We start from the raw sequence: 23,366 nt of genomic DNA, 5'->3' as shown, positions 1-23,366 counted from the left end.
ATGTCATCAAACAAACATGAGTATTTCATGGAAAATCATTGTTTTTATACAGGTATAATATACAGGGATTTGAAATGTGAAAATGTATTACTCCAGCGAGTTCTAGTTGGGGACCCAATATTTTTTTTTAAAAGAATACCCTATAGCGACGGTCGGAGACCGTAGCTAAAGGCTTCATATATGTTTAATAAAATACGCTATAGTGACGGCCAATAGCGGCTGTCGCTATAAGTCTATACACGTAGCTGTTGCTGTATCTATTTGCGACGGCATTTTGCTATATAGCGACGGTCGCGCGACCGTCGCTATATCCCTAAATTCTATGATTTTAAACCGTCGAATATTTTTTCGACAAGGCATAATTCGATGGCCAAATTCGACGGTCAAGACTGTCGAATGATCTCATAATTCGACGGTTTTGGACCGTCGAATTTTGAAAATTTTCACGTAGTGTTGGGTCGAGCTTCCCAGGTGTTATAAAGGTGGGGACGAGCGTGTGAAGAGGTTAGCATTGGCATATTCATTTATGCCAGACATTGAAGCTAAGGCTTAAAGCGGGACTGATTTATGTGCAGGGGTGGAGACAGGATTTTCTTTTAGTGGGGGCAAATGGAGAGAGAGGTGAGGGGACAAATGTTGTTGTGGTGGTTGGTGGGTGGGGGGGGGGGGGTAAATTGGGAGAGAGGTGAGGGGACAAATGGGGCAATTGCCACCACCGGCTCCTTACTAGCTCCGCCCGTTTATGTGTGCCATGTTGTTTCTAAATATTGGATTTTGTGATCTGGGGGGGGGGGGGGGGGGGGGAGGTGAGAGTGTGAGTGTGGGGGTAAATGGGGAGAGAGGTGAGGGGACAAATGGGGCAATTGCCCCCACCGGCTCCTTACTAGCTCCGCCCCGTTTATGTGTGTCATGTCGTTTCTAAATATTGGATTTTGTGATCTGGAAAAGAAATCGGAATCTCTTATGTGTTTTTATATAAATTGTTTGAGTTTGATTATCTGAATTTCATATCATTGGATCATTGTGCTTCTTAAGTTATATCGTAATTGACTACCCATTATATTATTCTACAATATTTACTTAAAGGAGCATGCTAATGACCCAGCCCTCGTGGGAATGTTTGTATTATCCAACATGTTTTTCTAATAATACCCCAACCTAATTTGTCTTTTAGAGAAAAATATAGGGTATGTTGGTCTTATTTACATATTAAATGTTTATTTGTACTGATTGTCGAATTATTTATTACAAGCAAGAAATTTAATTCTAAAGATTAAATATCCTTAGCATTCAATTCTAAATAGTATTTATTATGTAAAATGACTAATATACCCTTGTCTTTTTCACATAAAGACAAAACCAATAAGGGTATTAATGAAAAAATAAATTATGTTGAAGAATTCTAATATCACCATAAAGTCCTAGATGTTATCATTCCCCTCACTTAAAAAGAAAGATTTCGAGAAAGATATGACAAGTTAAGGAAATTTTATTAGAATCTTTTAATAGTAATTATCAAATCTTTGCCACATAATATAAGGATCAAATTTTCTATATAAACCCCTTATTCCAATAAATATCAAATCTTTTATTTGGAAGGTAATACTGATCAAATCTTCTTAAAATCTCTTGGCATTAATTACAAAATCTTTGCCAAATCCCTAAATTTTAGAAAATTTCATGATCAACTTCACTATATAAAACCAACAATGAGTTGGATTGTGTACACATTTATTCATTTTTCTTAGAAAATGGAACAACCTTGCTTGTATTATTTCTTTGGTGTTATTTCAATTGTACAATATATTATTTGTGCTGATTTTAGATCACTCACAAGATCGTTGGTCATGGCATTTCATGTGCATTTGGTCAGAAGATCCAAAAGGTTTTCTCTCCTACTCTGTCCTCTCCCTCTCTCTCTCTGTCCATAAACTTGATGCCTCAAAAAATCCCTGTAAACAGGGTTGAGCCTTGATTTTTCCTATGTGGGGTAATTAAGAGGAGAAAATTTTTTATGAGGGCAATAGCGACGGATTTTTCTGTTCATTGCTAATATCTATCACAATAACTCATTAATCCATAGGGTTTGAAAATTCTTGTGGGGGCAAGTGCCCCCATTGTAAATCTGCCCCTAGCTGTAAATCATGAAGTTTCGATTACAAATTTTTACAATTATTTGCTGTGATTTTGTGGGAGGCAATGTTAAAGTTTTGCCTAATTTGTTAATAAACTTGTAGGGGTTTGCAAATCTTTCTCTAGTTTGCAGGGATTTAAACCCGCAAGTTTTTTTTTTCGTTTTAGGCCAGTTGAAAGGACTTGGAATAATAGCAACATCAAATCATCATTTCAAGCAAGATGCATATTCACAAACTTCTACCCCCACAATTTTTATTTTCGTTCTAATTTCTTTTCTTTTTTTTCTTAATTTTTGATACACAGTCCCCGGCAAATGCCATCTTCGATATGTAATTGATGAATGGTGAGACATACTACTCCCAATTCTCAAAGACAACGAAGGAAGGGCAAGAGTTCCAGTGGTGACTTCAGGAGGGGGAGAAGTTGATATAAATTGTGCGGGCTACGGGGATTATCTCATGAACCACATACTTGACCTCTCCAATGGTCAACTTGAACCAAGTGGTGATGTACAATATCACTGAAGTCGGTAGAGCTGAGCTTCGCAAGTTTTTCAAAGGTTGCCGATGAGCATGTGAAGAGGCTAGTGTTTAACTTAAGCCTGATATTGAAAATAAGACTTAAGGTTGGGGAGAGATTGTTGTGTGTAGTTTGGGTTCATAATGTTGTATAAGAAATTGGCTTTATTCATGTAATTGTATACAAATAACTTATGTTTGATTATCTCAATTTCATGTAATCGGATCGTTGAACTTCTTAAATTATGTTGTAATAATTGACTTCCCACTAAAAGAGATTTGACAAGTTAAAACATTTTTTTAGAATCTTGTAGCATTAATTATCAAATCTTTGCCTCATAATTTCATGATTAAGTTTTCTGTATAAACCCGTTATTGCAATATGTGCTAAAAATGAATGACTTTGGGAAATATTTGACAAGTAACACAATCTTATCCAAATCTTTTGGCAATTGTTACCAAATCTTTGCTGCATCTCTAATTTAACAAAATTTCATTTTACAAATAACCTTGATTTTCTAACTAGAAAGTCTTCACTCAGTCAATACTTAGCTGACGTGGTATGGACACGATACCATAGATCTTTTTCCTCGGAATACCATAGGTCTAATGTTGTGCTACGTGCGGCAATTTTGATGAATAATACAAAAGAGAAAAACAAGAAAGAAATAAAGATAAACACACAAATTTTAACGGGGTTTGGTGATGTACCTACATCCACAAAAACAAGAAACTGAATTTTCACTATATATCAAATTCGGGTTACATTATAAGAATTTATAATAAATCCTAATCGTACAATAGGTTTTAAAAAATTTCAATAATACCCCTGTACCATATTACGGGGATGTTGCCCCTGCACCCCCAACCTACAAAATTTGTCCCTGACAAACATATATTTTTAATAGATGTTGTCGTTCGCTCCGCTCAAAATGTAAAACTCTCCTCTCTCCACTCCGGCTTCACGCCAGCATCTACCTATATTCTTTATGTATGTGTTTCACTCAATATGAGTCACATACATCAACATCTATGGTACCATGTTGGCCAAGTATTGATCAAGTGAAGACTTTCTAATTAGAAAATCAGCACTCTTTTACAAATTAATTCAGAATCTTACTAAAATCTTTTAGAATTAATTACAAATTGTTTGCCACATCTCTAAATTTATTAAAATTTCATGATCAAGTAAGCTATATAAACCTAGAACAGAATTGGAATGTGTACCAATTTTATTCCTCTTTCTTAGAAAATAGAACATCCTTGCTCCTGTTATTTCAGTTCTACTTTTCCATAATGTCATCGGACATGGCAATTTAGTATAGTATTAAGGACATTTAGCAAAAAAATTCATAGGTTTATGACGATGGTAAAAAGGGTGACTTTTTTTAATTAATACTCAAAAACATTTCATTTGCTATAATAACTCGTATTTTTGGATAAAAATACCCTTTAATTACTTCATCATTAAACCTTTTGTAAATTACAATTTCCTCCTTCCTAACCATTTTCAGATTTTATGAAGGAGAGAATTTTCCATTCTCACTCTAAAACCCATCAAATAGCTATTGGATTCATAAAAAATGATCCAACTGGGAGGAACGACCAACATCTGGTTGATCTTAGAGAATCTCATGTTCCATCCATGATTTATTGGACATCTTCATCAAATGTTATCCCTCTCTTCTCTCTTTCTTTCATTTCTTTTAAAACCCTTTGTATAATTTTATCCTCATGGTTATATAAATGGAAGATGGTAGAAAAATCTAAATGATTTCACAAATTTTTTAGGGCATAGATCATAATTTTTTTTGCAATGTCGAAGCTCGACATTAGAATATAACATAACTATCATCGAACCTATACTTAATATATAATTGTTGATGTTCGGTGCTCCAAAAGTTTTATTAATTTACAGTAATATTTTGTTATAAAGTTATTGTCGAATCTCTACAATACTATCTATTATAGTTTAATCTCTAATTAACATACAATCATTGAGGTTTGACGATGAAAACAACTTTTATTTACAGAAGAAATGTTTTATTTTTTATGATAGGGGTTCGGATCAGACCCGAAATCCAATAAGGGAGGAATCTAGCTAGAGAGATTTGAAAATGATTTATGTTTGATTATCTCAATTTCATATTATTGGATCATTGAGCGTCTTAAGTTATATTGTAAATTCTCCCACAATATGGACTAAAATAGGAATAGGAGGACTTCTAGAGAGAATTGAAAAAAAAAAAAAAAAATTCGGAATAGAATCTTTTAGCATTAATTATCAAATCTTTGCCACATATCTTAATCCGTAGGGCAATATGTGCTAAAAAGGATGAATTTTGGAGAGATTTGACTAGTAACAAAATCTTATTGAAATCTTTTGGAATTTATTACCAAATCTTTGCCATTTCTCTAAGTTTAACAAAATTTCATTTTACAAATTAATACAAAATCTTAGTAAAATCTTTTAGAATTAACTATCAAATCTTTGCCACATCCCTAATTAAATTTATTAAAATTTCTTGATAAAGTTAGCTATATAATAAACCTAGAACAGAGTTGGATTGTGTAAGAATTTTATTCCTCTTTCTTAGAAAATGGAACATCCTTGCTCATATTATTTCTTTGGTGTTACTTCAATTATACGATGTATTAGTTGTTGTGGTTGTAGGTCACTCGTCGGATCGTTGGTCTTGGCATTTCATGTGTATTTTGTGGTCACTTGACCGAAGAGGTTTTCTCTCTTGCTCAATCCTCTCCCTCTCTCTACCCATAAGCTTTGATACCCCAAAAAAATCGCAATCTCAAAATTAGGATTACAAAATTTTACAATCGTTTTCTATGATCTTGTGAGCGGCGCTAGCGAAGTTTTGCCTGATTCCTTAATAAACTTTTTGGGGTTGTGCAATTCTTTTTCTAAACTTGTAATCAATGAAAAGCACCCAATAAAAGTTTGTAGGGATTTTGCATGAGTAGTTTTTAGTTTTAGGCCAATTGTAAAATTTTACAATCTTTTGCTATAATTTTGTGGGTGGCAATGGCAAGATTTCACAAAATTTCGTAATAAACTTGACTTGCTTGTCCATAACTTTTTCTAGATAAGTGGTCAATCGAAGACAACCAAGCACGGGGATTTACACCTGTAATTTTAATTTTTTAGGCTACTTGAAAGGATTTGTTGTTGAGTATGTGACCACCTTTGTGAAACTCACTTAATAATTAGATCAAATACCTATTGGGTATTTCACCCAAACATCTTGTCACACCTTCTTAGAAATTGTTTGATAATGGCAATGTAGGATAAACCCAACTAATAGTACCAAATGCAAAGAAGATAAACAATCACATAAAAAAAGAATAAGAGCACAAAACCCACAACACAAGATTTTACAAGGTCCATCCGAAGACTACGTCCACGGAGGTATGAGCGTTGGAGTTTGATTTTACAACGAAGAAAAGGGGGCAAAACGATATAAGAAATCACCCTTAACACTTCGTCTCACCTTCTTCTAGATCTCAATCTTCCCAAATCTTTCATCTCTTGAGTTTTCTTTCTCTACTCTCTCCATTAGAAAAGACTTATACTCTATTTGGAAAAGCATTGCGAAGGGCCTCAACGTGTTGAGCACGTTCCTAATTTCTAAACTTGGTCGTTTAGTTAGAGTTAAAACTCTTTTCGACAGTCGATTCATTTAGAAATTTCATCTAATTCTCTCGACCATCAATAAGTGAATGAGGCTCTGCAAAACCCACACGGCAACAAGGTTATTGAAGGAATGCTGACTAGTAGTCGTCGAGGTTGTTAGAGTTGATTTCGATGAATTTTTCATCCATGTTCATATCAATTTGAAGACTCTTCTCCCACTGACCTTTAATGATTGACTGCAAATCTGAAAAGCCGTCTTTATTAAAACCTATTTGAGGCTTCTCTAGCTTCTTTTTTCAAATCAATATTCCAGTAATTCTTGATATCATTATCTGTTCTCTGAGGAAGGTAGGATGCTATGGCAGCCATTAACCTTCGAGGTAGAAAAACATAGAAGAACAGAAGAAAGAGGTGACAATCAAAGGTAGGAAATTTTTTGAAGAAATATTGAGGGCCGGGGTAGGTGATAAGGCTGTCCGAATGAGTTATTCACACCATAAACTATTTGAAGCACTTAAAAGGCTGACAACTCCTTAGAGAAACTAATTCTAAATTTAATAGGATTGGGTTTGGAAATGTTGCTGGAAAGTAATTTTATAGCTTTGATTTGACAAAAAGAAAGTAGATGAAGGTGCGAAAAGACAAAAAAAAAAAAAGTACTTTTATGACATGCTGATTTTTTAATCGACTCTAGAGTTGGCCCATCAATTTTTGGGGTTGAATCACCTTAAAATCAAATTAGAACGAGTTGACTCATTCAAGTGTGAAGTTCAGTTTAGCTTTAAAGTAGTTAGATTTGTTTGGAATTATTATTGTTCTTATGATGTTCTCTATAATTCAATTCTATGTTTTGATGATTTATTTCATCCCTGATGATTCATTTTTGCTTGATGTTGTGATTTTATTTTTTTTATTGATCAGAGCAGAAATTAGTGTCAATTAAACAATTTATTCTTTTTTTTGCTTCGAATTTCAATTTTGGAGGAATTTAGTTAGTTTTACGTGACCTAGATCTTTTATCTTTTTTAATACTATTTTTAATTTCATCCAGTAAATTCTAGACAATAGGTTATCAAACAGTTCAACATTTTAACAACGCAATTAGACAGCATGTTATCAAATAGTATACTCAATTCATCAAGTTACTTTCGCAACAGCAACAACAACTTTCTCTTAGCTTCAGCAACATAATTCAGCATCAACAACTTTACATACAGCTTTTCCAAACAGATCATTAGACTTACAACAAAAGAAAATAAAACCCCTCATTTAAAAAACACTACAAAGTGAGCCACTTACATGAGTTACAGGTAGATTTAGAGTGGGGGCAATGGGGGCACTTGCCCCCATAAGAATTTTCAAATCTATAAGGAATAATGAGCTATTGCGACAGATAACAACGACGGATAAAGAAATCTATCACTATTGCCCTTACAATATTTTTTTTAAACTCTTAGTTGCCCCCATAAAAACTTTTCCACTCTTACATTGCCCCCACAAAATAAAAATAAAAAAATTACACTCTAATTAATTGCTCTCACAAAAAATATTCCACTCTTACGTTGTCCTAGGTGGCTAAAATCCTGGCTCCACCCATGACCAAACATACTTGGACCCGGGCCAATAGTATTTTTTAGCCAAACTTCAACACTTGCAATAATAAAAATATCAAATCACTTCAAACTATTTGCATATTTACAAACTTTGACACCCACCTTTTTTAATTTTTCGTTCTAATTTTTTTTTCTTATTCTTGATGTTTGACACAAAGTCTCCAGCGAATGTATGACAGGGAAGTTGTCACCAAAGACAATAATTTCAATGTTAGTTTCTTAGGGTCTCATGTGCTTCAAGTCAAGAACCGATAAACTAGTTGTATGCAACCCATTTACTGGGTCGGCGCTCTAATTGCCAAAGGCATTTGGATCATCTTATGAGGTTTTTGTGATTTTAGGAAAGTATATAGTCTCTGGATTAAGGTATTCTCGTCCGTTGATAATTCTTGGATGGAATTTCTGTTGAGAAACATACAGATTAGCGGTATTTAAAAAAATGCATCTCTTGATTACCTAGGATTGATCATAGTTATTAAAGCCCAGATGAACCCGTTCAGATTAGAGATTTCTATTGTTCGGGTTTGAGTATTTTTTCTTCTTCGTGATCTTCAAGGCCAATAAAATTGAATTGCTATAAATCACCAATCAAATTGATTGACTATTTTTCTTTTCAAAGAAAGTCTATTAAAGAATGGGCAATCACTCAGGAATAAAACCCAGGCATTTAGAAGGAAAACAAGACAATATGGTTGGGGTACCCTGACCTCTTCAAGCATTTCTTAGAAAATCAAATTCAATCATAAAATTTCTTAAAGTTGGCCCACTTACTTACCCGGCCCATCCAAAAATAAAGGAGGGTTAGTGCCATGTTCTTGAGCCAACTATAATTATCCTTTGTAATTTCTAAGATTGCAAAGAATGGGGCAATCATGCCTTCTAAAAATAAAAGATTTTGTTGAAGGAGAATTTGTAAATAACATAAAAACAGTAGAGTCTAAAGAAACTTATTTCAATTTTAGGAGATATTGTCTTAAAACATAATGAGAGAATGCCGAATAGGTATTTCATTACACCAAAATTTGGAAGACCAAAAATGCCTCCAATATATAGATATGTGGTGAGAGTTTAGTAGTCTAAACCTCATCTATTTGGGTTTGGGAATCGCTGTCATTCAAAGAGTTCAATGTTTGAATAGATACCATAAAAATAATTTTGAAAATCAAGATTTTAAGGAATTGGTGACTCAAATTTAGTCTTAATCTAGAAGTTCAGTTGCAAGAAAGGGAACATGTCAGGCACCCCTTCTTACCCACCAAGTTGATAATTACCATGATATTGGTCAAGAGAAAAAAATATGACTTTTTTTGGAAAAAAAAATTGACTTAGAATGCCAAAGAGAATGAATGTTTGCATGGTAGTTTAATGTGTGTGTGTGTGCGCGCGCGCGCATAATGAAATATAAATGAAATGTTCCACAGTTTACTTTGAGTTTGATCATAAATCTAGAAAGATTTCACTCTTTAATGGCTCAAGCATTTTGATAAATGAAAAATATACTCAAAGTAAACTTGTTTTTTTGGTTGGTGAGATTCTAAGAAGACTTCCATTAATTGGAAAGTATCTTTGAAACATTCACCTTGTATGATGCATGTGTGAGGATGTGCAATGGTGAATGCATGTTGATGTTCCCTTGAAAATTTATTATGGACTTAGAGTGGGAGATCACCTCACATGAAGGGTTTGCTCTCTACAACCTTTGTCATTTAAGAAAGTACAAATCTACAATACATTAGTTGAAATGCAAAGGAACTTTAAAAGTAAAGAGAGTAGAATGAGAGGGGTAGAAGTCAGATTGGGAGAATATACAAATAAGTATAAAATAAATAAATATATAACATCTCACCTAGGTCTTCTTATTTATCTTCTTAGAACTTGAAAACTAAGTCTCAGGGGCAGAGTCATGATTTTTCCCATGTGGGGGAAATTAAGACTAGAAAATTTTTTGTGGGGGCAATTAAGAGTGTAAATTTTTTTTGTGGAGGCAATAGTGACGGATTTTTTTTATCCACCGTTAATATTTGTCGTAATAGCTTATTAATCTATAGACTTTTAAAATTCTTGTAGGGACAAGTGTTCTCACTGCCCTCAATGTAAATCCGCCCCTGTTAAGCCTCAATGATGTATGAGAGTGATTTTAGAAAGAGTTTTGGAGCTTAGGAAAGTCTTAAGAAGAGAATTTGTTAGAATTTTGGGGAGAGCTAGTTTCTCTTCATTTTCCTTGGAAAAGTCTTCTATTTATAGGCCTTTGGGAATATAAAAGTTCAAACTCCATGAGTAAATTTAACTTTAAATACACCTCAATAAATAATCATGTTTACTCTTAATCAAAGTATCTTTAATGATCATTCTCATCTCTTTGAATCTTACTAATCATGATTATCAAAAGATAGAAGAATAAATGCTCAAAAGGTTCTAGAGAATTTTTTCTAAGGGGCGAAGGTATCCATACTCTTTAAAAGTAGTCAAACACCTATGAAAACAGAGCAATGGCATGTAATTAGTTTAAGAATGCAGGGAGTTTGTAATCAGTTACCTTGAACAGAATCCCAACAAATTGGAGGGTAAAAGGACAATTGCTCTTAGGTTCTACAGAGCTCTCTGTAATTAAAAAAATGGTCTTGATCTCTTGAGCATGATTAAATTGCAAAGAATTCTTGAGATTAACCTTGAATTAAGCACAAAAGGGTGACCTTAATGGTCAATTACCCTAAATTAAATCTCAATAAACTAAGGATAGGAAAGTATTGTCAATTGAATATACCATGGATCAAAGGTAGTAGAAATTGTACTATTACATGAAAATCCCATAGAAAATGCTAATCATGCTCTAATGTGAAGGGAGAGATGGAAAAATCATCATGAGCTCTCTTGGAAATAAAAGATTAAGAAAGGTTTAGATGTAAATTCCTTGGAGCACTCGAATGCATAGATTTCAATCATAATTAATTAATTGTATATGTCCTTGGGTGAATGAGGGACCAAGCAAAGTTATATATGCCCTTGGGTGACTAGGGACAAGGCAAAATTTATACTTGTCCGTTGGTTAAGGAGAAGGTTAAAAAAACATTGGTCCAGGGTAACCCACAGCCAGACTTAAAATTATTTTTTCAAAAGGCTTTTGAAGTGGTGGGTCTATTCATAATGGGCCTTTGGGCTTTTTGACAGATCTTTGGGCTATGTCCATCTTCTACAAGGTTTAGGAAGCTATCGGGCTAGGTCCAAACAAAATAGGGTGTCTACAATTATCAATGTTATTTTTATCAAAATAAATAAATTTTAATTCCAGTTAGATTTTTTAATTTAAAAAAATTATATTTCTTTATGTTAACTTCAAAACATGTTTATTTAACTTTTTAAATTACAAAAGAGTCCTTACAATACAAAATTTCAATTCTACAAGTTTTGTAGTAAGTTTTTAAGAATTTAAAAAAAAATAATAATCCTTCTATTATGTTATCTCCAAAAATCAGTTTATTTAATATTTTGAATTATAAAAAGTCCTTATAATTTCTTTCTTTTTTTTTTCTTTTTTTTTAAATTGATAAGCTGGGGTTAAAGAGGCCCTCCCCCACCAAAAAAAAAAACTACTAACAAGTGTAAATACAAGTTAAATCTTCCTCTACAATTCTCGTCATATCTTCAATTACATAAAAATCATCTGAGAAGGACCCAAATTTTGCTAAATAATCAGTTGCCGTGATGAAATTCAAAAGAACATTCATCAAAGAATTGGATCTAATCTGCAATTTCCAGCAGTATTTCCTCATATTTCCACAACAAATAAAAGCCTTTATAATTTCACTAAATGATAAAACGTGATATAAAATGTGTTATCTATACGAAAATTTTGAAATAATTTTTTAAAAATATTTACAAAAGAAAAAACTAATCATTGATAAATTATAACTTTTGCAATACATGTGCATTTGGACATGCCACCTACCACTGTAAGTATTTGGCATGTGACATTACGCACGCGCATGAAAAGATGATCATAGACGCACGTGCATGTCGGTCGGTAGGATTTTCTCTAAAATTCGAAATCCTTGCCATCATCCAAAAACTGATCAATTAGGAAAGTCATTAATTATCTTGCTTATATAACTGACCCAAACCCTAGCATAATTGCTTGTATTACCAACAACATCTTCTAAGAGGTGTGTATCTATCCCTTTCCTCTTCTACCTTTTCCTTCGTATACTCAAATGGTTTTTTTTTTTTTTCTTGTTCTTGTTCTTGTTCTTCCCTTTGTATTAAACATACTCAAAATAAATTATTTTTCTCTGATCGGTTCACTTGCATCTCTTCTTTGGTATTTCTCTTTATTACTGATAGGTTGGGGGTTCCATTGACTCAAGAAATGACACACGATCTTGACAATGTAAACACGGAATGCAATGGTTGAATTTTATGGTGTCTCTCAAATAATAAATATCCCGATGATACTTATCTCGAGGATAATTTTGAATCATTGGATTTTGTATTTACACGGTCAAGATCTTGTGTCATATCTTGAGGAATCCCAACCCTTATTGAAAATAGGTATTTTTTTATTCCTTAGGGGATTAGTCCTTAAGGATACTATTGTTTTTTTTTTTTATTTTTTTGTTATAGATTATAAGTGATTGTGAACTAGTTTTTATGTATGTTTAATGGTTTTAATTATTCTACATTTATTCTGATTTGAAGTCATATTTACCTACTTTGATCAACCTTTACCTGTTTAGAAGCAAAATCGATTATCTTGATTGTATGACTAATTACTTTAATTAGTATCAAAATTGGAATCGCTACAAATCAAATTCGTTTGAGTACAATATGTTTTGATTTGGGCATTTTGTTAGGTCTCGAGATCCACCTTTCCATTGTTTGAATTTGAACTATTGTAAAAAGGATTGGGATTTTTTTTATTTTTTGTGATGGGGTTAGAGTTGTCATTGGATCGGATCAGACCCGAAATCCAATCTCTTCTGCTCTGATAACTTCAGGTCTAGATCGATGATTTAGATTTTGAAAGGGTTCCGATCTAATATCTTAATGGATCGGATGTGGATTGACCATACCCCTACTACGATGAAGACCCAATCTGATAAAATGTTAAAATTTTATAAATTATATTATATATTTATTGAAATGTGAAGTTTATTTAGAATTTGTGCATCAAATCGGGTTGGTCAGATCCATACCCAATCCGATTGTGATTAGATCAGGTATTTTAGTGTGGTCCCTGAGATATAAGTACAATTAGTGTTACCTCTAGTGAGAACCCTTTATTTCATTAAGACATCTAACTTGGTTAAACATTTTAATCTGCAGTGCTTATTAAATCTCCAAAATACAAAGTCTCTATAGCTATTTCTTCTCTCCCATTCATCAAAATGGATGCCACCAAAGCTATGTCCAAAAATATGTACAATGGAGAAAGCCCAAGCAGAAGGAAAATTGACACAAATGATGACAATTACTCCAAACCTTGGGACCAATACCAACTCGGTCGACGATGGAGCACTCTCATTCATTCTCCTACCTTCCCAATCACCTCTCACGAAGTCTTCAACAAACGTGGCCCATGGTTCTTGATGTTTAATACAAAGTCCCCCGCCAATGTGGTTTACAACACGGAAGTACAAGGTTGGCAACATGTCCGCCTCTCAATCCCTAAAGACCACAAAGGAAAGGTTGTTGGAAAAATCTATAATTTTTTCAGATTTTTGTGATCAAGTGGGTCTATTTGAGCTACGATTTAAGTGGGTTTCATAATTTATTTGAGGCGGGACTACTTGGAAACTTATTATTCTCATTGAAAAGAATAGTTTCATGTATTTAATTATCAAAAATCTATTTTCGGTGAATGTGAAATCGACTCCAAACAACCCCTTTATTCCTTTCAGATGACACATCTTGATTTTGAAGGGACACACCCTTTAATTTAGGAATGACACACCTCTTGATTTTGAAGGGGCACACCCCTTAATTCAGAGATGACACACCTTTTGATTTTCATGGGTGCTTGTTCGTCCAGAAAGACACCTCCTTTAGTTTTGAGTTGTCTCTTAAGAGATACACATTTCCTTTTCCAAGAGACATTATGTCTCTTAAACCTCCCTTTTCCCAAGAGACAACTTGTCTCTTAAAATTCTCTAAATAGGTCATTTCGACCTTAGTTTTTCTAATTAAAAAATTTTCTTTTCTTCTCTACTGTTTTAAATTTTTTGCATTCTGATTTCTCGTCTGCATTCTTTAAGAGTAAAACATTAGCGTTTGGTTCGCTAGACATGTAGATTGAAGTGCTGCCTCTACACGTGTAATCGTTGTATCCTGGGAGACAATTGTTCATTGATCTGTGGGCACCAAGTTGCGGGAACAAAATTGTCTTAAGAACATTGTGTTCAACACAAGCCTCGATCAATTCTAATTTTGTTCGATTCTCGAGTATCTACCGGATAACAAAGGCAAGACTTCCAATGGCATCTTCTGGGGGTCGTATGTGTATTAAGTCAAAAAAAGATAAGTTGGTTGTGTGCAACCCATTAACTGGGTCCACGCTCCTTGCCAAGGTTAGATAAGGATTGTCGTATTAAGGTGATTGCAATGCAAGCATTCGAATCATCTTATAAAATTTTTGTGATTTTTAAGAAATTATATAGTCTTTGGAATAAGGTATTTTCGTCCAAGGATAATTCTTGGATAGCACTTCCAGTGAGGGAGAAATCCAAATTAGCTGTCCCAGCTCATGTTGAAAACAATCCTAATTTAGACTATATTACAGAGGAAAGGGGATCGCATGACATTCCTATATGGTGGGTATCGATGAAGAAGAAGGCCGGATTGACTACAACCCGTAATGATGGGCAGATATTAGTGTACTATCGTAGTCATACCAGACGATTAGCGTGTTGTGACATCAACCAAGGTACAATATTGTTGTTCCTCCATGTCTTGCCCCGGAAAAAGGAATATGCCATTGACTTGGTCAAGTGTGGCGGGCATATTCTAGCAGTAATCCTTGTGGAAGAGTCTAAGATGGCAACACTCACAATATAAGAATTCAATCACGGTGTTTTTCAGTGGAAGATTGTTGCAATGATGCTCCCTAACATGTCTCGAAACTACTATGGGAGAGAGGTTGATATAAATTGTGCTGGCTATGGGAATTATATCCTATTGTGTATGACCTCTGAAACAATTGACTTGAACCAAGTTGTGATGTACAACATCACTGAAGCCAGTTGGGTTGAGCTTCCCAAGTGTTTTGAAGGCCGCGATGAGCATGTGAAGAGGTTAGCGTTGGTTTATTCTGTCAGCCTGACATTGAAGCCCATACTTAAAGTGGGGACTATTTGTTGCATGTAATGTGGTCTCTTAATATGTACCAGAATTTGGATTTTTTTTATGTGATTGTAAACGTATCATTTGAGTTTGATTATGTCGATTTCTTATCATTGTAGCGTTAAGCTTATCATGTTGTAAAATTAATCTCTTTTACAATATGTACTTAAAAAAGGATGACTTTCAGAGAGATTTAACAAGTTACAAAACCTTATTATAATGATTCCTGATAATCTGATTACACCACGTGGCACACTCAATCGACTCTCTTGATTTGACAAGTTTGAGAATCTTAGATCTATATGTCTCGAGATACAAAATTCTTTCGGGATACAATTTTTATGAGAAATTACAGTTGTGTATCCCAAGGCATACAAATATAAGTTTTCCGAAGTCATCACGTCAAGAGAGTCAATTGAGTGTCACACGTGAGGTAGTTAGATTATCACGATTATATTAGAATCTTTACTCATGAATTATCAAATCTTTGCCACCTCTAAATTTAACCCTCATTGCAATATGTGCTAAAAAAAGGTTGACTTTTGGATAGACTTGACAAGTAACCAAATCTTTTGGTATTCATTACTAAATCTTTGCCATATCTCTAAGTTTTACAAAATATCCTTTTATAAATTAATAAAAATATTTTAAAATTAATTACCAAATCTTTGCCACGTCCCTAAATTTAACAAATTTTCATGATCAAGATAGCTATATAAACCTAGAACAAAATTGGATTTTTTACGCATTTTATCTTTTTTCTTAGAAAATGGTACATCCTTGCTCCTATTATTTCTTTGGTGTTATTTTAGTCGTAGAATGTATTAATTGTTGTGGTTGTAGATCACTCAACGGATCATTGGTCCTGGCATTTCATGTGCGTTTCATGTCATGGTCGCAAGATCCAAGAGGTTGTCTCTCTCTCTCTCTCTCTACCCGTATCAATGCATTATTACTGTGTTTGACTTGGTTGTCCATTGACTTGACTTCGAGTCAATAAAATACTTTACTCAGACATTAATATTAAGGTCCGATGAAACTTGTTCTTCCTTTATAATCCATACAAAACCATATATATATTTGTTATTAAAAATATTTTCATGTTCACTCTTACACTATCACTGGTTTATAAAGACAAGAGTCGTGATAATCTTCGGCATGTGGCAAAAAAAATAATGACAGCCCTCGACATTCATTTGAGATTGCACCTTAATTTTTTAAATTGATGATTTATCCCTTGACTTTGATTTTTTTTTTTAATAAATTGATGTAATAATAACCTCAATACCCTCATTTTTACCTTCACCAATTTTATCATCACCATCACTATCATATTATCGATTTTTTTTTTTTTTTTTTGAATTGAGATGGATAATACACGTATGAAGCATATGCCGCATATTTTTCATTTATCAAAATTTTAACCGGATTTTTGTAATCCAAAATCAAATATAACTAGAATTTTTGACGAAAAGATTCAAAACTCGTTTAATAGAGGACGTGAAATATTCACAAAGGCTACGTGTCATGTCAAGAAGAGGATTCCTCCAAAATTTTGAAGTTCAAACTTGGAATCGGATATTATCCATTATCTGATAAGATAATCGGATTCGAATTTGGATAGAATTTTAAAATATCCGTCAGATTCGAACTTGAATTTGGATATCAGATAAAAATTTTGGATTCAGATTTGAATATTATTTTATTCGAACCGATAAGCATCCATTGACAGCTACCAAGAGATGTATCAATTAAAATCAATAGTAAGAGTTCTCTTGACAAAGATGGCTATGAACTACTAAATCTTCTGTTTCTTCCTAGCCCACCTTGTTCTTTTCTCAGGTCTTCTTTGCTACCCATTTTTGTCCTCTTTAGTTACTAATACATATTTTCTCTATTAATTTCTTGCTTTAGATTATATATATATGTAGTGTTAATTAAATGAAAGGGCATTTTAGGTATAAGATTTCAGGTTTTGGTCATTATTTTCAGATACCACCTGCATCTTCTAACTGATGACACCCCTTACCATGGTCTTCTATGAGAGATTCAAAGAAAATGACCAACATACCATCTTAGATCTCTTACCAAAAAAACATATGTTTTTTTTTTTTTGTTCCTCCAAAAATCTCTTCTTCTTTTTTTTTTTTTTCACCAATAGCCCCTCCAATTTAATCCGTGATTAATTTGGCAAAGTTAACTAGGGTAGAAACTTCATTTTTATATATTTGAATGAAGAAATAGCGGAGGTAATTGAGCAATTTATTAGATCGTCTCCACCTTCAAATTATATACTTGATGTATTTGGCAAAGTTATCTAGGGTAAAAAATTTATTTAATTTATTTGCAATGATTTAAATGAAATATAATTAAATAGTAGAGACAATTGATCAAATTTATCAAATCGTCAAGAGAATGGAGGCGATCTTGTCACCAAAGCACAAGGTTTAAGACGGAATTTTCTTTTTCCTTTTTTTTTTAGAAGTATTTTTGTCAAAGGTTGAAAACAAGGGTATTTCAGATATTTTTATTAGTCTCCCATAGAAAACCAAAATCTAGGGGGTATTTCATCTAAAAACATGGGTATTTCAAATAATAATCATCAAAACCTATATGAGAATATATTATGTTGAATTTTAATTAAGAAAATTAGATGTATATCATTATTGACTTATTGTTAGTCTTATTTCAAAGATTTGGAGTCAACTAAACGAATCATATTCTAAGATACATTTATTCTTATATGTCTAGAGTCACTCCTTTTGTTATTAAATTAATTTGATTGGTTTCGATATTTATTTATTTGTTAATATGATTGTAATTACAGATGAGATGACAACGATGAAGATGGTGAATGGTTGCAAAAAATCCTGGGATGGCTGAGAGATTGATGCATGGTGCAATGTTAAATGTGCCGATGAATGTGGGGGGAATGCTGAGGGATTTTGTTATACAAACACCGGGACAATTGTCATAACTTGTAAGTGTGAATATCCATGTTGATCACTCTATCTCTCTCTCATCTTTTGATACATCAACAAGACTTAATAATGATTTTCTAACTAGAAAGTTTTCACTCAATCCATACTAAGCTGATGTGGCACAAAAACGGAATCATACCATCCTTATCTATTTTTATTTTAAAGTAGCTAATCTATATTTTACCCAAGGAAAAAAAATAATTAATATGAATCATACATATATATATATATATATATATATATATGGGTAGTGTTCAAGGGCAAACTCTTTGGCAAAACATTTTTCAAAACATAGGTTAGAGGTTTTGGAATGGGCTGATTTTTGGTGAGGATGATCCCAAAAAGTTTTATTTTATTATATTTTCTCTTTTATCCTTTTAACCCTCAGAGAGAATGCTTGTGCCATAAGTATGGATGAACTTTAATATATTATAAAATATAGTTGAATTACTACAATTTTGTATTTTTTGAGGTGAGGATAAATGTCCCATCAACTATAGTTTTATGGTTGAACAAATGTCCCATTTATCTACACCACACTTTTTTGTTTTTCCTCTTCACTCCCTTACTTTATTATATATATCATCCTTAACCACCAAAAGAGGATGTCCATGCTGTAGGCATGGGTGAATTCTAGAAATATTATAAAACACATATGAGTAACTATAATTTTGTATTTTTTGATGCGAGGATAAATGTCTCCTTAGCTATAGATTGTGTGATTGAACAAATGTTTTATTTACCTACACCACATTTTTTTTGTCTTTCTTCTTTAATTCTTTAACTTAATTTTATTATATATCATTTTTAACCTACTTTATTATTTTTCATTCTTTACCTCTTAACCTCAAATTTTTTTAATAATATCCTTTCAAATTTATTTTTTTGATGTCCATGTTGTAGGCAAGGGCAAACTCTAGTATAAAATAAAATACAATGATAGGGCCCACTTGATATAGTTGTATGAGACCCATTGTATTTCATTTCTTCTTCACCTCTTCTAACTTTTTCATATTTCTTATTTAACCCATTTTATTATTTTTCATCCCTTATCTCTGTCCCTTCAAATTTTTAATAACACCCCTCCAACATTTTGGCCAATGAGTTTTGTCCTACATGAGTTGGAAATTTTGGAATGGGCTAATGTTTTGGTGAGGAAAATCACTATGGTGAGGAGATCATGCTCACTAAAACTCAGCTCATTCTAAAACTTTTAACCCCATCAAAAATTGTTTGCAAAAATGGACGGTCCACGATTCTTCAACTTGTAAACGTGGTGTTAAAAGTTTTGGAATGGGCTGATTTTTTGTGAGGATGATATCCTCTTTATACAGATCATTCCCACCAATAACATGTTCAATGGGCAAACTTCTAACCCATGGTGGAAAACATATTGGCCTAATAGTTGGCTCTTGAACATTGCCCCATATATATATATATATATATATATATATATATATATATATATATATATATATATGAGTCCGACTATTCTTACTACGTAGGGAGGCAAAAAAAGGCTTTCTTAAGCCTCATCCATCATCAATAAGACCTTGAGATTCATAAAATAAGTCCTCAAGATTTGTAATAAATCAAGTCTTGTTTTACGCATCTCAAGGTCTTTTTAACAATGGATGAGACTTTGTAAAGCCTTTTTCTTCACTATGTTAGTCAGGAATGTGTTAGTTTATATATAGGGTAATTTTAAAAAGATACATAGGGTTAGTTTGGAAGGCCAAGATTTAGTTGCAACTTTCGTCACTCAATTGTTATTAATAATGATATAGGGTTAGTTTCAAACTCTCATGAATTGCAATTCTCGTGTAAATATATGTGAGTTACAACTCTATTGTTCCATAAAGGATTATTCCTTAGGGGATTATTCCTTAAGGATACTATTGTATTTTTAATTTTACTATAAATCATTAATGGTCGTGAACTAGTTTTTATGTATGTTTAATGGTTTTAAGCATTCTATATATATTCTGATTCAAAGTCATATTTACCTACTTTGATCAACCTTTACCTGTTTAGAAGCAAAATCGATTATCTTGATTGTATGACTAATTACTTTAATTAGTATCAAAATTGGAATCGCTACAAATCAAATTCGTTTGAGTACAATATGTTTTGATTTGGGCATTTTGGTAGGACTTGAGATCCACCTTTCCATTGTTTGAACTATTGTAAAAAGGTTTGGGATTTTTTTATTTTTTATGATGGAGGTTAGAGTTGTCATTGGATCGGATCAGACCCGAAATCCAATCTATTCTACTCCGATAACTTCATGTCAAGATCGATGATTTAGATTCTGATAAGGTTTCAACCTAATATCTTAATGGATCGGATCTGGATTGACCATACCCTAATACGATGAAGACCCAATCCAATAAAATGTTAAAATTTTATAAATTATATTATATATTTATTGAAATGCGAAGTTTATTTAGATTTTGTGCATCGAATCGGGTTGGTCAGATCCATACCCAATCCGATTGTAATTAGATCAGGTATTTTAGTGTGGTCCCTGAGATATAAGTCCAATTAGTGTTACCTCTTAGATTTTGAAAGTTTAGTGAGAACCCTTTATTTCATTATGACATCTAACTTGGTTAAACAATTTAATCTGCAGTGCTAATTAAATCTCCAAATACAAAGTCCCCATAGCTATTTCTTCTCTCCCATTCATCAATGGATGCCACTCAAGCTATGTCCAAAAGTATGCACAATGGAGAAAGCTCTCAAGAAGAAGGAAAATTGACACAAATAATGACAATTCCTCCAACCCTTGGGACCAAGGCCAACTCGCTCGAAGATGGACACTCGTTCATTCTCCTACCTTCCCAATCACCTCTCACAAAGTCTTCAACAAACGCGGCCCATGGTTCTTGATGTTTGATACAAAGTCCCCAGCCCATGTGGTTTACAACACGGAAGTACAAGGTTGGCAACATGTCCGCCTCCCAATCCCTAAAGACCACAAAGGAAAGGCAAGACTTCCAGTGACATGCATCTTCTGGGGGTGTTATGTGTTTCAAGTCAAGAAAAGATAAGTTGGTTGTGTGCAACCCATTAACTGGGTCGGCATTTGAATCATCTTATAAAAATTTTGTGATTTTTAAAAAAATTATATAGTCTTTGGATTAAGGTATTTTAGTCCGGATAATTCTTGGATAGAATTTCCAGTGAGGGGGAAATCCAAATTAGATATCCCAGCTCATGTTGAAAACAATCCTGATTTAGACTATATCCCAGAGGAAAGGGGATCGCATGAAATTCCTATCCGGTGGGTATCGATGAAGAAGAAGGCCGGAGTGACTACAATCCATAATGATGGGCGGATATTAGTGTACTATCATAGTCATACCGGACGATTAGGGTGCTGTGACATCAGCCAAGGTACAATATTGTTGTACCCACATGTCTTGCCCTGGGAAAAGGAATATACCATTGACTTGGTCGAGTGTGGCGGGTGTATTCTAGCGATAATCCTTGTGGAAGAATCTGAGATGGCAACACTCACAATACAAGAATTCGATCAGGATGTTTTTCAGTGGAAGATTGTTGCAATGATGCCCCCCTAACATGTCTCAAAACTACCATGGGAGAGGTTAATATAAATTGTGCTGGCTATCGGAATTATATCCTTGTGTGTATGACCTCTGAAACAATTGACTTGAATCAAGTTGTGATGTACAACATCACTGTAGCCAGTTGGGTCGAGCTTCCCAAGTGTTTTGAAGGCTGCGATGAGCGTGTGAAGAGGTTAGTGTTGGCTTATTCTTTTCAGCCTGACATTGAAGCTTGGGCTTAAGGTGGGGACTATTTGTTGCATGTAATGTGATTTCTAAATATGTACCAGGAATTGGATTTTTTTTATGTGATTGTAAACATATTATTTGAGTTTGATTATATTGATTTCATATCTTGGATTTTTTTTATGTGATTGTAAACATATTATTTGAGTTGATTATGTCGATTTCATATCATTGTATCGTCGAGCTTATTAAGTTATGTTGTAAAATTAATTTCTTCTACAATATGTACTTAAAAATTGATGACTTTCAGAGAGATTTGACAAGTTACAAAATCTTATTAGAATGAGTTGTGATAATCTGACTAGCCCACGTGGCACACTCAATCGACTCTTTCGATTTGACAAGTTCAAGAATAGCAGATTTGTATGTTTTGGGGTACAAAATTCCTTCGGGATATACTTTTTATGAGGAAATGCTACGCTTCCCAAAGTCTTCATGTATGAGAGCCGATTGAGCGTACCACCACTATGTGAAAAATGAAATTTTCACAGAAAAAATTGACGGGCCAAGGCCCACGAATTTTAGAAACCTAATTTTGACGGTCTAAGACCATTGAAATTTTTTATGTTCCCAGATTTGATGGTTTAGAGCTGTCGAATTTCTCTCATCTTTCATTAATTTGATAGATTTGACCCATCGAAAAAAAAAAAATTTGACAATGAAAAATTCGATTTCAATTTGACCTTTTGGTCCGTCAAATTTTATGAAATTTGACAGCCCAAGACGGTCAAATTTGGGTCATTTCACATTGTGCAAGTGAGGTAGGTAGGTTGTCACTATTATATTAGAATCTTTAATCATGAATTATCAAATCTTTGCCACCTCTAAATTTACCCCTCATTGCAGTATGTGCTAAAAAAAAGGTTGACTTTGGATAGATTTGACAGGTAAACAAATCTTTTGGCATTCATTACTAAATCTTTGCCATATCTAAGTTTTACAAAATTTCCTCTTATAAATTAATACAAAATCTTTTAAAATTAATTATCAAATCTTTGCCACGTCCCTAAATTTAACAAAATTTCTTGATCAAGTTAGCTATATAAACCTAGAACAAAATTGGATCATGAAACAATTTTGTTCTTCTTTCTTAGAAAATGGAACATCCTTGCTCCTATTATTTCTTTGGTGTTATTTTAGTCATAGAATGTATAAGTTGTTGTGGTTGTAGATCACTCAACAGATCATTGGTCCTGGCATTTCACAGTCATATGATCCAAGAGGTTGGCTCTCTTACCCTAGTCTCTCCCCACTCTCTATACCAATATCAAAGATTTATTATTGGATTTGACTCGGTTGTCCATTGACTAAAGTTGGAG

General features: G+C 33.4%; 1 pseudogene; it reads left to right on the top strand.

Annotated features, from left to right (window-relative positions):
* Positions 1-12,988: 12,988 nt before the first annotated feature.
* On the top strand, positions 12,989-15,272 carry LOC147394889 (F-box only protein 13-like; annotated as a pseudogene).
* Positions 15,273-23,366: the final 8,094 nt, after the last annotated feature.

This window comes from Akebia trifoliata, chromosome 9 (assembly GCF_017979445.1).
Source record: "Akebia trifoliata isolate Shusen 1 chromosome 9, ASM1797944v1, whole genome shotgun sequence".
NCBI classification, from domain to species: domain Eukaryota; kingdom Viridiplantae; phylum Streptophyta; class Magnoliopsida; order Ranunculales; family Lardizabalaceae; genus Akebia; species Akebia trifoliata.
Note: the sequence above shows the minus strand (reverse complement) of the source record. Positions and strands in the feature narration are given on the sequence as shown.